We start from the raw sequence: 11834 nt of genomic DNA, 5'->3' as shown, positions 1-11834 counted from the left end.
ATGGAGGGCACTGTGTGTGTGTATATATATATATATATATATATATATATATATATATATATATATATATATATATATATAACTCTGCTTTTTTTATGTTGTCGTGTTATTATTGTGTTTTGTGTTAGTTGGTTAGTTAGTTAGTTAGTTAGTTAGTTTGATTGAGATTAATTGGAATGCACAATGAAGAGACATGGTTTTTGAAAATTGTTAAAAATGGATTTATCTGTTTTTGAAAATGAACTCCTCATATATATTCATTTATAGTGATTTTTTTTTTTTGTGACATAATTGGTCAGGGCAGTAGGAGGAGAGGCAGGAAACAACAGGAGTCAGGGAAAGCAGTACTAGGAAAGGACCTTGTGCTGGAACTCAAGTTCTAGTCACCCAAGATGCAGCTGCACCATATGTCGAAGCGCAAAAAGATCTTTGTTGGAAGGATGCAAAAGCTTCATAAAATTTGACTTGTGCACTATATTAAAAGTCTAATGGCGTACCGTAGTTTTGTGTAGAAAACAGACTGAAATTTAAGTTATTCACTGAAAATCCTCAGTCATCTGCTTTGGCTCTCCTTGGCAACTTCATCAGAGAAGATGATTCATGAGTGAATAATTCTTTTGAATCAGATCTCATATGAATCAGTTTATGGAGTTCACAAAAACAGGTCTGAATGATTTGTTCATTGATCCAGTTCTTGAATTCAACTCACTGATTCAAAACAGCCGGAGCGATTAACACTTGAAAGCGTGGGTCCCTATTCATTAGCATTTCATAGAAAAATAATTCAATAAAAAGATTTAAATGAAAGTGAGTAAAAGATGAAAGCGTTTCCATGAAAGACTGTCATTTTGAAATAAGATTTTAAGGTGTATGAAAGCTGCATGTATTGACAATTATAGTGATTAAAACTCACAGACTGGAATTAAAGAAAGAGAACTATTAGCCAAAATGGTTTTATTTTACTGTTTCTGAATTAGCGTTTGCAGGATATCTAGGGTAATCGGTTTTTAATCAGATCTTTTAGATGAATCAGTTGATGCAGTTCACAAAACTGGTTTTGTTCATTATTTGTTAATTTATTAATATATAGCATATGAGTTGGATAGACTACTTTTATGCAGACTACTTTTGTTGACCGTGCTGTTGTTGACAAAAGCTTTGGTTTAATTCATTATAACTGCATAAAAAAGAATTCAGTGAACAGTCTTTAAATGAAGGTGAGTAAATGATGAGATCATTTTCATTTTTGAGTGAACTATCGTTTTAAAGTAATTTGATTTTATGGTGCATAAAAGCCGCATGCAAATTAAAATGCACAAATTAGATTCAAAGAGCCAGCACTATTAGCCAAAATGCTTTTTTATGTATTTTACTGACTTTGTATTTGTATTAGTAGTATTTCCTGCTCAACGTTTTAGAACCGTGCTATTAGCTATTTTATGCCGAGTCGAGCACTGGGCTGTTCTGAAAATAGAGCAATTAGTTTGAACAAGTGTGAGGAAGGACTGGGATAAAAGGTGTGAGCTTGAGCTTCAAGTGTTCATTAAGAGTGTGCTTTTGCCCTGCAGCTACAGGACAGGATCACGCACCGCCTCAGCATCCATCAATGTGCTTAGGGCGAGTGCATGTGTCTGTAGGGGGGTGTTGGGGGTCCAACAGAGATCATTGATAATTGCATTTGTGCATATGCTTATGTGTGGGTGTTTGGGTGCATGGATCTGTGAGGAGGTAGTTCTGGGCTTCTCAGAAAAGTTTCTTTGTGTGTCTACACTCTAAAAAAATGGTGCTATATGGCACTAAACGTGGTTCTTGGCTCGTAGTCATAGGGGAACCACTTTATAGCATTATATCTTCAAAGGTGCTATACAACACCTTTGTCAAATGGTGCTATGTAGAACCATAAGAGGTGTCATATTGCACTGTATTTCTTCAACAAAAATGGAGCTAAACAGCACTAAAAGTGGTTCTTTGGTTCTCTCCCTCCCTTACTAGCTTGCACTTATTTGAACAATGACTGAGACTTGGTGTTACGAGCCCTTCCTCTGTCTGATTGCCTCTTCAAGATGAATCGCTTTTTGTATTCCCCAATTGTAAGTCGCTTTGGATAAAAGCGTCTGCCAAATGACTAAATGTAAATGTAAATAAAAGAATAAAACAAGGATGAAATACATGGATGAAGCGTGATGGCCCCGGGTTTAACATGATCTAATATCACACAAGAGCTACCATGAATGCTGGTCCGGGCTGGTTTATGCTTGACACGTATCCATGAACATCAAGATATCAGATTCAAATTTTGCGCAAATGAAGAAGGAAATGTGTATCTTCTGGTCCTGTAACTGGGTATCATTTTTTAACCTTTTTATTATTTTAATTTTCAGTTAATTTTAAATAGTTCTACCTGGTGTGTGACTAAAGAATTTTTGGTTGTACAAATATTCCATGCAGTATAATATGCCCTTATGCAAAGTATTTATAAAAAACTAGAAAAATTATGTTTAAATACTTTAAATTACCATGTCACACTGAAGGACACGTCCACTTCCCAAAATTATTTAATGTCAACTACAGCTATGCTGGTTAGTGCTGATTTGGTGCTCGTCCAGCAAAACTTGTATTTCTGGTGAAGCTACTTAAGCTTAAAACACAAGTGTGAGTCTAAATGAACTGGTCATCTTGTTTAATTATTGATAAAGTTATCATTAGAATTAATTTCCATTGAATAATATAAGTAGTTAATAAGCTCATTCTCACTCATTCTCAGTTGTTTTTGGCACACATACTGTACTTTTGTGCAAAAAACAGCATGTGGGTCTGTAAAATTATAATTTTTTTTTCCACATGGGTAATTTTGTATACACATACTGTATGCATTTATATTTTTTAGGGGAACGTCACATATTCCTTTAGGGTTAAGCTAGTCTAGAGCCCTAAAAGGGACATCAGCATCTAAACAAAACAGATTTGCTTGTCTTTTCAGCAGTTCAATCACTCCAAAAATCCTATTTTTAAATCATATCTTTGTTTTATTTTTTCTTGTGAAAACATCCATGAACAAGATAAATTTATCTGTGAAGCAAAATCGCATATTAATATGTGTTTTCAGAAAATGTATCTTGACTACGAGTGTTTCTCGTCTTGTGCCACTGGCAGATTTTTTTCCCCCACCTATGTTGTTTAAATTTAGTGAGATTTATTACACAAATCTGCCAGGGGAAGAAGACAAAATACAGTTATATTAAAGATGCATTCTCTGAAAATAAATCTTAAAACTGTATGTGCTTTTGTTTTACTGGTAAATCTTCTTTTAAGACTGTATATTCTGGAAAACAAGACAAAGATACTGATTAGGAAATAGTTTCATTTCTACGAACACACTAACACATTTCACAGTGGCTTTCTCTATTTGCTGTTCCCCAAAGCTAATCAGAATGTTTCCGCTCAAATAGCACGTATAATGCATATTGAAACCAATGAAGTGGATATAGCCAGTACATTCAGCCAACATGCTGACCTTTTAAAAGAGCTGAAGTTGTCCACTACTTTTATTTTGCTTCATTTACATGGTTTATATGACGGATTGAAAGCACACACAAATCACCTTCACAATATGCAGTGACAAGAAAGAAGGAAATAAGTAAAAAGAAAAGAAGTAAAGAAAGAAAGAAAAGTGAAAATTACTGTGTAAGAAATAAAAAAGCAGTTGCTAACATTTAATGTTACCATAAAAATATGGTAGCATCATTTTAGATCGTATGGCTTGAATTTAATTAGACAGTATAAAACAACAACAATAATACTACTAATAATAAACATGTTAATATATATATATAAAAAAACATATTCACTCAGAAATGACTAAACTTCACAATTACTAATAAACAGTTATTTAAATGAAGTGAAGTGTAACAAGAAATTCTAGGAATGTAAATTTATGGTTTTTCACTGTACCTTATAATATGACTTTGTTTCACTTCCAAAACTGTAAATTTAACAGGGCTTTCCTGTACAATTACATGAAATATCATTTTGCTTTAATCAGTTTTTTCACCGTATAAGGAAACTTACTGTTGAGCACAGTACAGTTAAAAATACATTTTTATAGTCTGTTACTGTTCAAATTATTATAATTTTTTTGTGAAGGAAAGAAAAAAAGAAAGGAAGGAAGAGAAAACAAAAATGGGGTGTGGGGGTCTAAATATCCTGGGAGACATAGCTGCAGGGAAAGAGAGAGTGAGAGCGAGAGAGTGCGCAGACTAAAGGAAATGGAGAGGGAGTGAGGGAGACTTTGATGCAGCTGTGAAGGCATAATTTGATCTCCTATGCCACCAAAACTGAGACATGGGGCATGAAATATTTATTTGACCCAACAATCAGCAAAACCGGAGACGAACAAGAAATACAGACAGACACTCGGTCTCTGAGAGGACGCCGCTGACTGTCAACAAAATCTCTGCACTTTCTATGCACCCATGTGTTTTTATTATTAAAATAGTTAGGGCCCAGTCATGACCACTTTGCATAAGCTATGTAGTTTTTGAAATGATATGTATTATGTATATATTATGGAGGCCTTGTTTAGTACAGTTAGAATTATTAGAATTTGCCTTAATTGGATGCAGTGATATTGAATAATTGAAGAGATATTTTACCTTGTGTTTCTGTATATGTGTGCTCACGATTCTTGAGGATTTGTGTGTATGTGTGCGTGCGCGCACTTAATAATTAATGATAGAATGTGTGTTTACACCCACTAAAGCCTTGCCGTGCCCTTAAAGATCTGAAGGTAATAACACCATCCATCACCTTGTGTGTGTGTGTGTGTGTGTGTGTGTGTGTGTGTGTGTGTGTGTGTGTGTGTGTGTGTGTGAGAGAGAGATACAAAAAGGGAGAGTACATTGGCGAGTCAGCATACACCCTCTCCAGGCGTTCTGTATCTGTTAAAAAAAAAAAAAATCACTATGTTGGGTATGATAAAATATTCAACTCTGTTGAGACCCCTAAAAATAAAGAATTTTATGTATGACATTTTAATAAAGCAATACAATTTGCTGGTATAGATTACCAAAAAGTTGGGCAAACACAATAAGGAGGAGGAATAGCCCCTGTGTGTGAGTTAGCTGAATGGGACCTTTAATAATACATGCTGAGAAATATGCTACAAACCAACAAAAACATACAGTAAAGTTAATGGAAGCCTGTTGCTGCCTCAGAATAAAAAAATAAAAAAACAAATAAATACATGAAGAGAAAGAGAAAAGGAAAAAGAGGATACTTTGCTCTGAAAGTTGATGAATCATGAGTTATTTATTAAGAACTGCAGACAATGGGGCACATTTTATGAAAGTCGTTAATCTACGTATTTTTCTTCTACTTCTGAGAAATCTGTTAAGTGAACATCACTGAATGTGACAGATGTGTAAAATCAAATGTGCATAACATGTGAGAATATCTACATCTCAGAATTATTCGTGAGAAGGTGTGGTCTTGAATGTGTGTTTCATGGCCCAAAGGAGATGCAAGTCTTCCAGAACTACTTGCTCTCCATCAATGAAAGATATCTCTGAAGTGTTTGTGTTTAACATACATTTCTTTTTAAAAAGAGCTTTGAGAATTATGGATAGATGGACTGGGATTAATTTGATACAAGACTACTGTTACTAGTATTCTCAGCATCACAAATGCCCTCCATCCTTTCTGTGCATGTTCACAAGTCCACCCACTTACATTTGGGACTCAAGAATAACAGTCTGAAAATGTATGCCAAATGCAAAAAGTGCATCCATACACATGCACACACATATGTTGAGTTTCCATGTTTTATGGGGACATTCCATAGACATAATGACTTTTTTACAGTTCAAACTGTATTTTCTATCTGCTTACCATAACCCTGTCCCTCACACAAAGCTTTCTGCATTTTTAGAAGATCATTCATTAAGAATTATAAGCTTGTTTTCTCATGGGGACCATAATGAGTATGTTTTCAGTTTCTGAAATTAAAGGAAGGTATATGTATTTATTTATTTGTTTATTGATTGATTTATCTATTTTATTTATTTTCATTTGATTTTATGTTTTGTGGCTTGTTCAAAAAAAGTTCAAGAAAGATCAAAAGTTCAAAAATGTCAGCGTGGTATAAGTTTAAAGTAAATTTTTACAAAATGTTGGTATACATAGTTTGTTATAAACCTTAATTGTCATTTCTTAAAAAAGGGTGAAAAAATGTTTTGGGAAAATGTCCAATTCAAGTCAGTGTGCAGGAAGTCCTTTTTACTGTCGTCATAAAATTAATGAATTTTGAGTGGAATATAACTTGTGCTATGAATGTGCCATAGTGTACAACATATTAATGGAACAGAACTGTGCATTAAGCATATAGAAATAATATGTTGTCACTCTTGCAGACAACCGCTCCTGTGTTGATGCCTTGTTTTAGCATCTCGGGTGACAAAATGTTGTTCACAGTTTTCTTCAAACTAATACAGCTGAGAGTCCTTACGCTGAATGCTTTGTATAAATTTATAGTAGTCTTTCACTGTATTAATATGGATGTGTTAGTTGTGTTGATGTTTACATAACAGATCTTGACATTAAAATTGCATTTTAAAAATAGCATTGTACACTGTAAAAAATGAATCATGGGTCTTGCAATTTTCATTAAAAAAATTAAGGTGATACTTTAAAATAGTGTGTATATTTCATTAAAGAAATTGTGATTCAGTGTTGTGTAGAAAATATTGAGGACTTTTTACTAATAAAACCAAGAGATGTGTTTTCCTCATTTTTTTTAAAGGAATCTTCAGCAGTTTTGAGGCTTGAATTGAGGAACTGATTAAACTAAAAAAAAAAAAAAAGGAAAGAAGGCTACCTGTTTATTTTAAGAGAATTAGCTCAATTTTGCAGTTTTATTTTAGAGGTGATTGTTAGTTCCCAGCATGCTTTGCATATAGCTGGATGGAGAGTGAATTTTGAAATTAAATGCTATTTTATGTGTTTTTGAGTGAAGGGAAACATCTATTAATGTTTAATGTTCAGTTATGGTTGACATTTGAAAGAGTTTCTGTTACATTGAAGATTCCATTGTACAGTGCAATAGTTACCATTGTGCAGAAGAGTAGCGCATATGGTTCTGGATACTACACCTCTAAGGCATCAAACCTTGTTCAATGAGCAGTAGCTTTGCTAGTGCTAGTGCAGTACTTTCCAGTATTTCTCAAGTATTTTCCTACTTGAGCTGTTTGGCTGTATACAGTATTTTAAATGTACAAAATAACTCAGTCATCAATAACTCAAATTTTGAGAATCAACTTAAAATAAATGAGCACATTTCACTAATTATAATAAATTCATTGTGTCATAGATTAATTAATTTAGGAGATTTTACATGATTTTTTCAGGTAGATTCAATTAAAAAAATCAAGTTGTAAAAACTACTCAAAAATATTAAGTGTAATATAGTTACCATAATTTTTTTAAGTAAATAGCCCATTCCATTTTTTACAGTGTACAAATGTGTTTTTGTAATAAGAAGAATTTTAAATGGACAGTCTGATGTGAAGGAGATCAGAGTAATAGAGCTGTATGCTGCCTAGTTTGAAGTTATCTTGGGAAAACTGGAAATCGCAATTATGATATAATTCGCATTCAAGTGGTTTTTGTTAGAGGAAAAGAACATGTTTGGGCATTTTCATATTTCTGTTTTTACTTTCAGACATACAGCATTTTAATGCTGATGCAACCAAATCAAGAGCAAAAGATTTGGATTAGTTGCATAAGTGTTGTTTATTAATGCCTTTGTATCATTTATGTGCCACAACTGAGAATGATAGGAAATGTGTTTATGGTGTCAACATTTTTAAGGAATGTTCTGGGTTATTTTCATCTTTAAGGGACTATTCATCCAAAAATGACAATTCTATCATCACTTACTCACCTTCACATTGTTCCAAACCCGTATGAGTTGCTTTCCTCTGTACAATGCAGATGTCAGGCAGAATGACAGCCTCAGTCTCCATTTACTTTCATTGTATGGAAAACAGACATAATCAAAAAGAATGGTGACTGAGGCTGTCACTCCCCAAAATTATTAAAGACATCTCCTTTTGTGTTCCGCTGTAAAAAAGAAAGTATGCCATGCAGGTTTGGAACAACATAAGTGTGAGTACAGTAAATGATGACAGATTTTTCATTTTTGGGTGAACTATCCCTTTAATGTCTTTCTTTTAAAGACAGTTGCCTCATACGTCGACTAAACTAGTCATATTTTCTTGCAAACTTCATTGCTATTCTTCATACACAAACTGTAGCAAATCAGCTTTTGTCTTGAACCTTCAACTGATAAGATAATTGAGTTGATAATTCAAGGGTCATTAAAAAAGGATGTAGTGGATATGAAAGGCCCATAAAAGTATCATACTTGTGTGTTACATTTAAAATCTTCTGAAGCCGTACAGTTACTTTCTGCGACAATGAGACTGAAACGGAATGGAACACATCTACAGTAATACACTTGCAGTGGAGGCCTAGCGGACAAGTGGCTCAGATGGTTTAGAAATATGAAGCTTATATTCTTGTTAAATAGCTTTGTGCACATTAATTCTTCAGTACAAAAAGGTACTTTTCTAGTTGCACTGATGCCATTTCTATGGGTGGAAAACTATGGTCCATACAAGCAGTGCAGTTCCTGATGTTCTTGCACAGTTACCAAGCTAAAATAAATAGTTACTTTATGAGCTGGTCATGATATGAGCTGAAGGCCTTCTGTTTTCAGTGTGATCTTTGCACAGGCAGGGTATAAGCGATTCTACCACACCAGTCTCATTCTAACACATATAAAGAGTTATGATTATACTGTACCTTCAAAAAGGTGTTATATTTGCATATTTTAAATCTTTCTTTGGAGTGCTGCATGCTTGTCTGCTAGGCTTTTATTGTAGGTGCATTTACTGTAAATCCTTCTCTCATTCGTTTATACACACTGAAAGTTGATTCAGAATTATTGTCTGTGGTAAAATTAGGTCCACGGCTATAAACAGTGCCCGTACAAAAGAAAATGAATAAAATGACAATTTTAACTTAGATTAGCTAAGATTTAGATTTGGAAAATAGTGTTTTAATGTTAAGAGTGCATGTGAGGTGCTGTCAGGAACCTTCAGTGCTGAATATTATAATGTTGCTGACTCTGAGCCTTTTTATTTAAATAGCATGCGTACCTTGATTTGTTAAACAAAACTTTTAGTCAAAGCACTTTTCCCTGCAAAATTTATTTGAATTTTATTTCTTCTCATATACTGACTTCAGTGTCCAAATGCCCATTTTGTCATAAAAACACCACTATTTTAAAGAGAAATATCTTAGTGAAATGAGTTGATTGGGCTGGGACTGGACTTTTAAGGTTATTCATTGCAGCTTAGAGGACACAAACACTGTTTTATTTCCCCCTAACTTCATGTAATTGCACTTTTCTATTCTTTTCTGTATTTTCATAAGCCTGTGCTTTCTTCTGCACTCTAAAACGCACTGGTCAATTTTCCTCATGTGTCTTTATGTACAGTAAAAGGTGATTATAGAGCATTTTAGGCCTCAACATGTTTTACTTTTATTTTTCAGTATTAGGCTTTCACACAAGAGTTTCATCAGAGATCATTCATTCTGTGTTTCTTCTCCAACAGGGTTTCTCAATTCACTCTGCATTTACATTGCACATAAGTGAGTAAATTGTCTATTCTGTTGCTTTAATTTTGAAATGTAACTATGGAAACTATGTTAACTCTCAAAGTGAGAGAGATAAAATTGCACTCCTCCCCAGTTGTTTGCACAATGGATACACATTTCAAACTAGAATCCCTATAGGTCTTAATCATACATATGTCTTATTTGACACAGATGGCGTCTTTTTTGGGTCCTTGTGACATCCTCATTAGACGAGGCATTACATTCTTGGTTATGTTACCTTGGTTAGAATCAGTCAAATATGCTCACTGACAGGTTGCACGTGTAAGTGTTTTTAAATTAATTATAATACTGAGAGTCTAGAACAAGTGGTGAAAATGCCTCATAACTAGGCATGTCCTCAATTAATTGGCTTTAAGAAAACTCCTGTGAGGAGGTTAAAAAATGCAACACTGAAAAATATAATGAAATTCCATGCAAACGTGCTTTTTACAATGCTGAAAACAAACATATCATCATAAAAACAAAGTACAAAAGCACAGTGAACTAATTGGTGCTCCCAATACATAGGCAATTCCCCCAGCTCATTTTGCATGTTTAAAATTCATGTCCTCACTCCACGCATCAGTTAGAAGACGCAAGATTGCACAGCGGTGGGAGTTGGAGTCACGCACCTGAGAGAACGCCTTTTTGATGGCCACAGCATTAGTGGAGTAATAATGCAAATTACATATGCTACTAGCGCTTTTTAACTCTGAAACGAATCACTAACTTTCCTCCAAAGACTGCATACGTGGGACAAAAATTTTACACATATCTATGATAAAATTGGATGCATATTCTGTACCTTGCTTTTTGGGTGATGCTTTTTTGGATGAGGATGATAAAGAATGTACTAGGCTACATGTTATTTATACTTGCAGCTTCTCAATTAGATGGTAAAGTAATATACATAAAAATATAAATGATCGCCGTATATTTAGGAGACTTATTTTTAATGCTGTCTTTTCTCACATTAGAGGAGAGGCGATAGATATGTGCACACAGCCTATTCTATCTCGCAGCCACGGGTGTTTGCTATTCGAGTCTGTTCTGCAGATGATAAAGTTTCACCGGTGGACTGTATGCTAACTAGACTTACGCATTAACGTGATGGGATAAAGATGGAGGGTGCTCACGGGACCCAAACGCTGAATCCACTCTCCCACCCACTTCGACTGGGCAATTGATTGCAGAAGTGAAATCAAAACGCGCGCGGTGGAACAACAGAGGGCGCGAGACACAGAGCATACAGCACGCACGTGTGGTGACGCCGGTGGAATGTTAACCAGCCCCGGTGCAGCAGCAGCAGGACAGCCGCGCCGCTCCTCCGCTCGCAACCTCCTCTGCTATCACCAAACGAGCTGAGATCAAACAGGGAAACCCTCCTACGTTAGTTTCAAATCATTCCATGCCACGAATTAAACGCATGTATGTGACTGAGAACACGGTATGGAGAATGCAGACAGAGAAGGGCTTCTCCTTTTGTTGTGTGACTGTAGTATTACGTTCAGTCAGTGCTGCATTGCGCTCGCGCATCCGCGTGGCTACGGGGCAGCCCGTGCTGGGACCGGAGAGAGAGTGTGTCTATCTATCTATCTATCTATCTATCTATCTATCTATCTATCTATCTATCTATCTATCTATCTATCTATCTATCTATCTATCTATCTATCTATCTATCTATCTATCTATCTATCTATCCGTACATTATGGTATCACATGTCCTTACACATTTAAATTTCTGTAATTTTTTTAGATTACTCTTCTATTTAAGGAAACCTTTTATGGCCAATGACCTTGACCTCGACCACTAACCTGAGACCTTTTTCAGTATCATTGTGTTCAACTTGATCATAATATTTAATGAACATTGTAGGATCTAACTGAACGCACCTGAACACATTCAAATCATTTCTTCATACGTTTTTGTGAGGGCCATAATGAGAAGTCTTAGAAATGTCAGATCCATTGTAAAAGACTCCAGTGACCCCAGTTATTCATTTATTCAGACGATAAAACTGTTAAGCACATAACCCTAAACTGCAAGAACACTCATTTGTATACAATTCAAATTTAAATTGTTGTTATGGTTACTTTATTTATTTGTGTGTGTGGCC

The sequence above is a fragment of the Barbus barbus genome, assembly GCF_936440315.1.
Source record: "Barbus barbus genome assembly, chromosome: 7".
NCBI classification, from domain to species: Eukaryota; Metazoa; Chordata; class Actinopteri; order Cypriniformes; family Cyprinidae; genus Barbus; species Barbus barbus.
The sequence above is the reverse complement of the archived record's forward strand: the minus strand, read 5'-3'. Positions refer to the sequence as shown.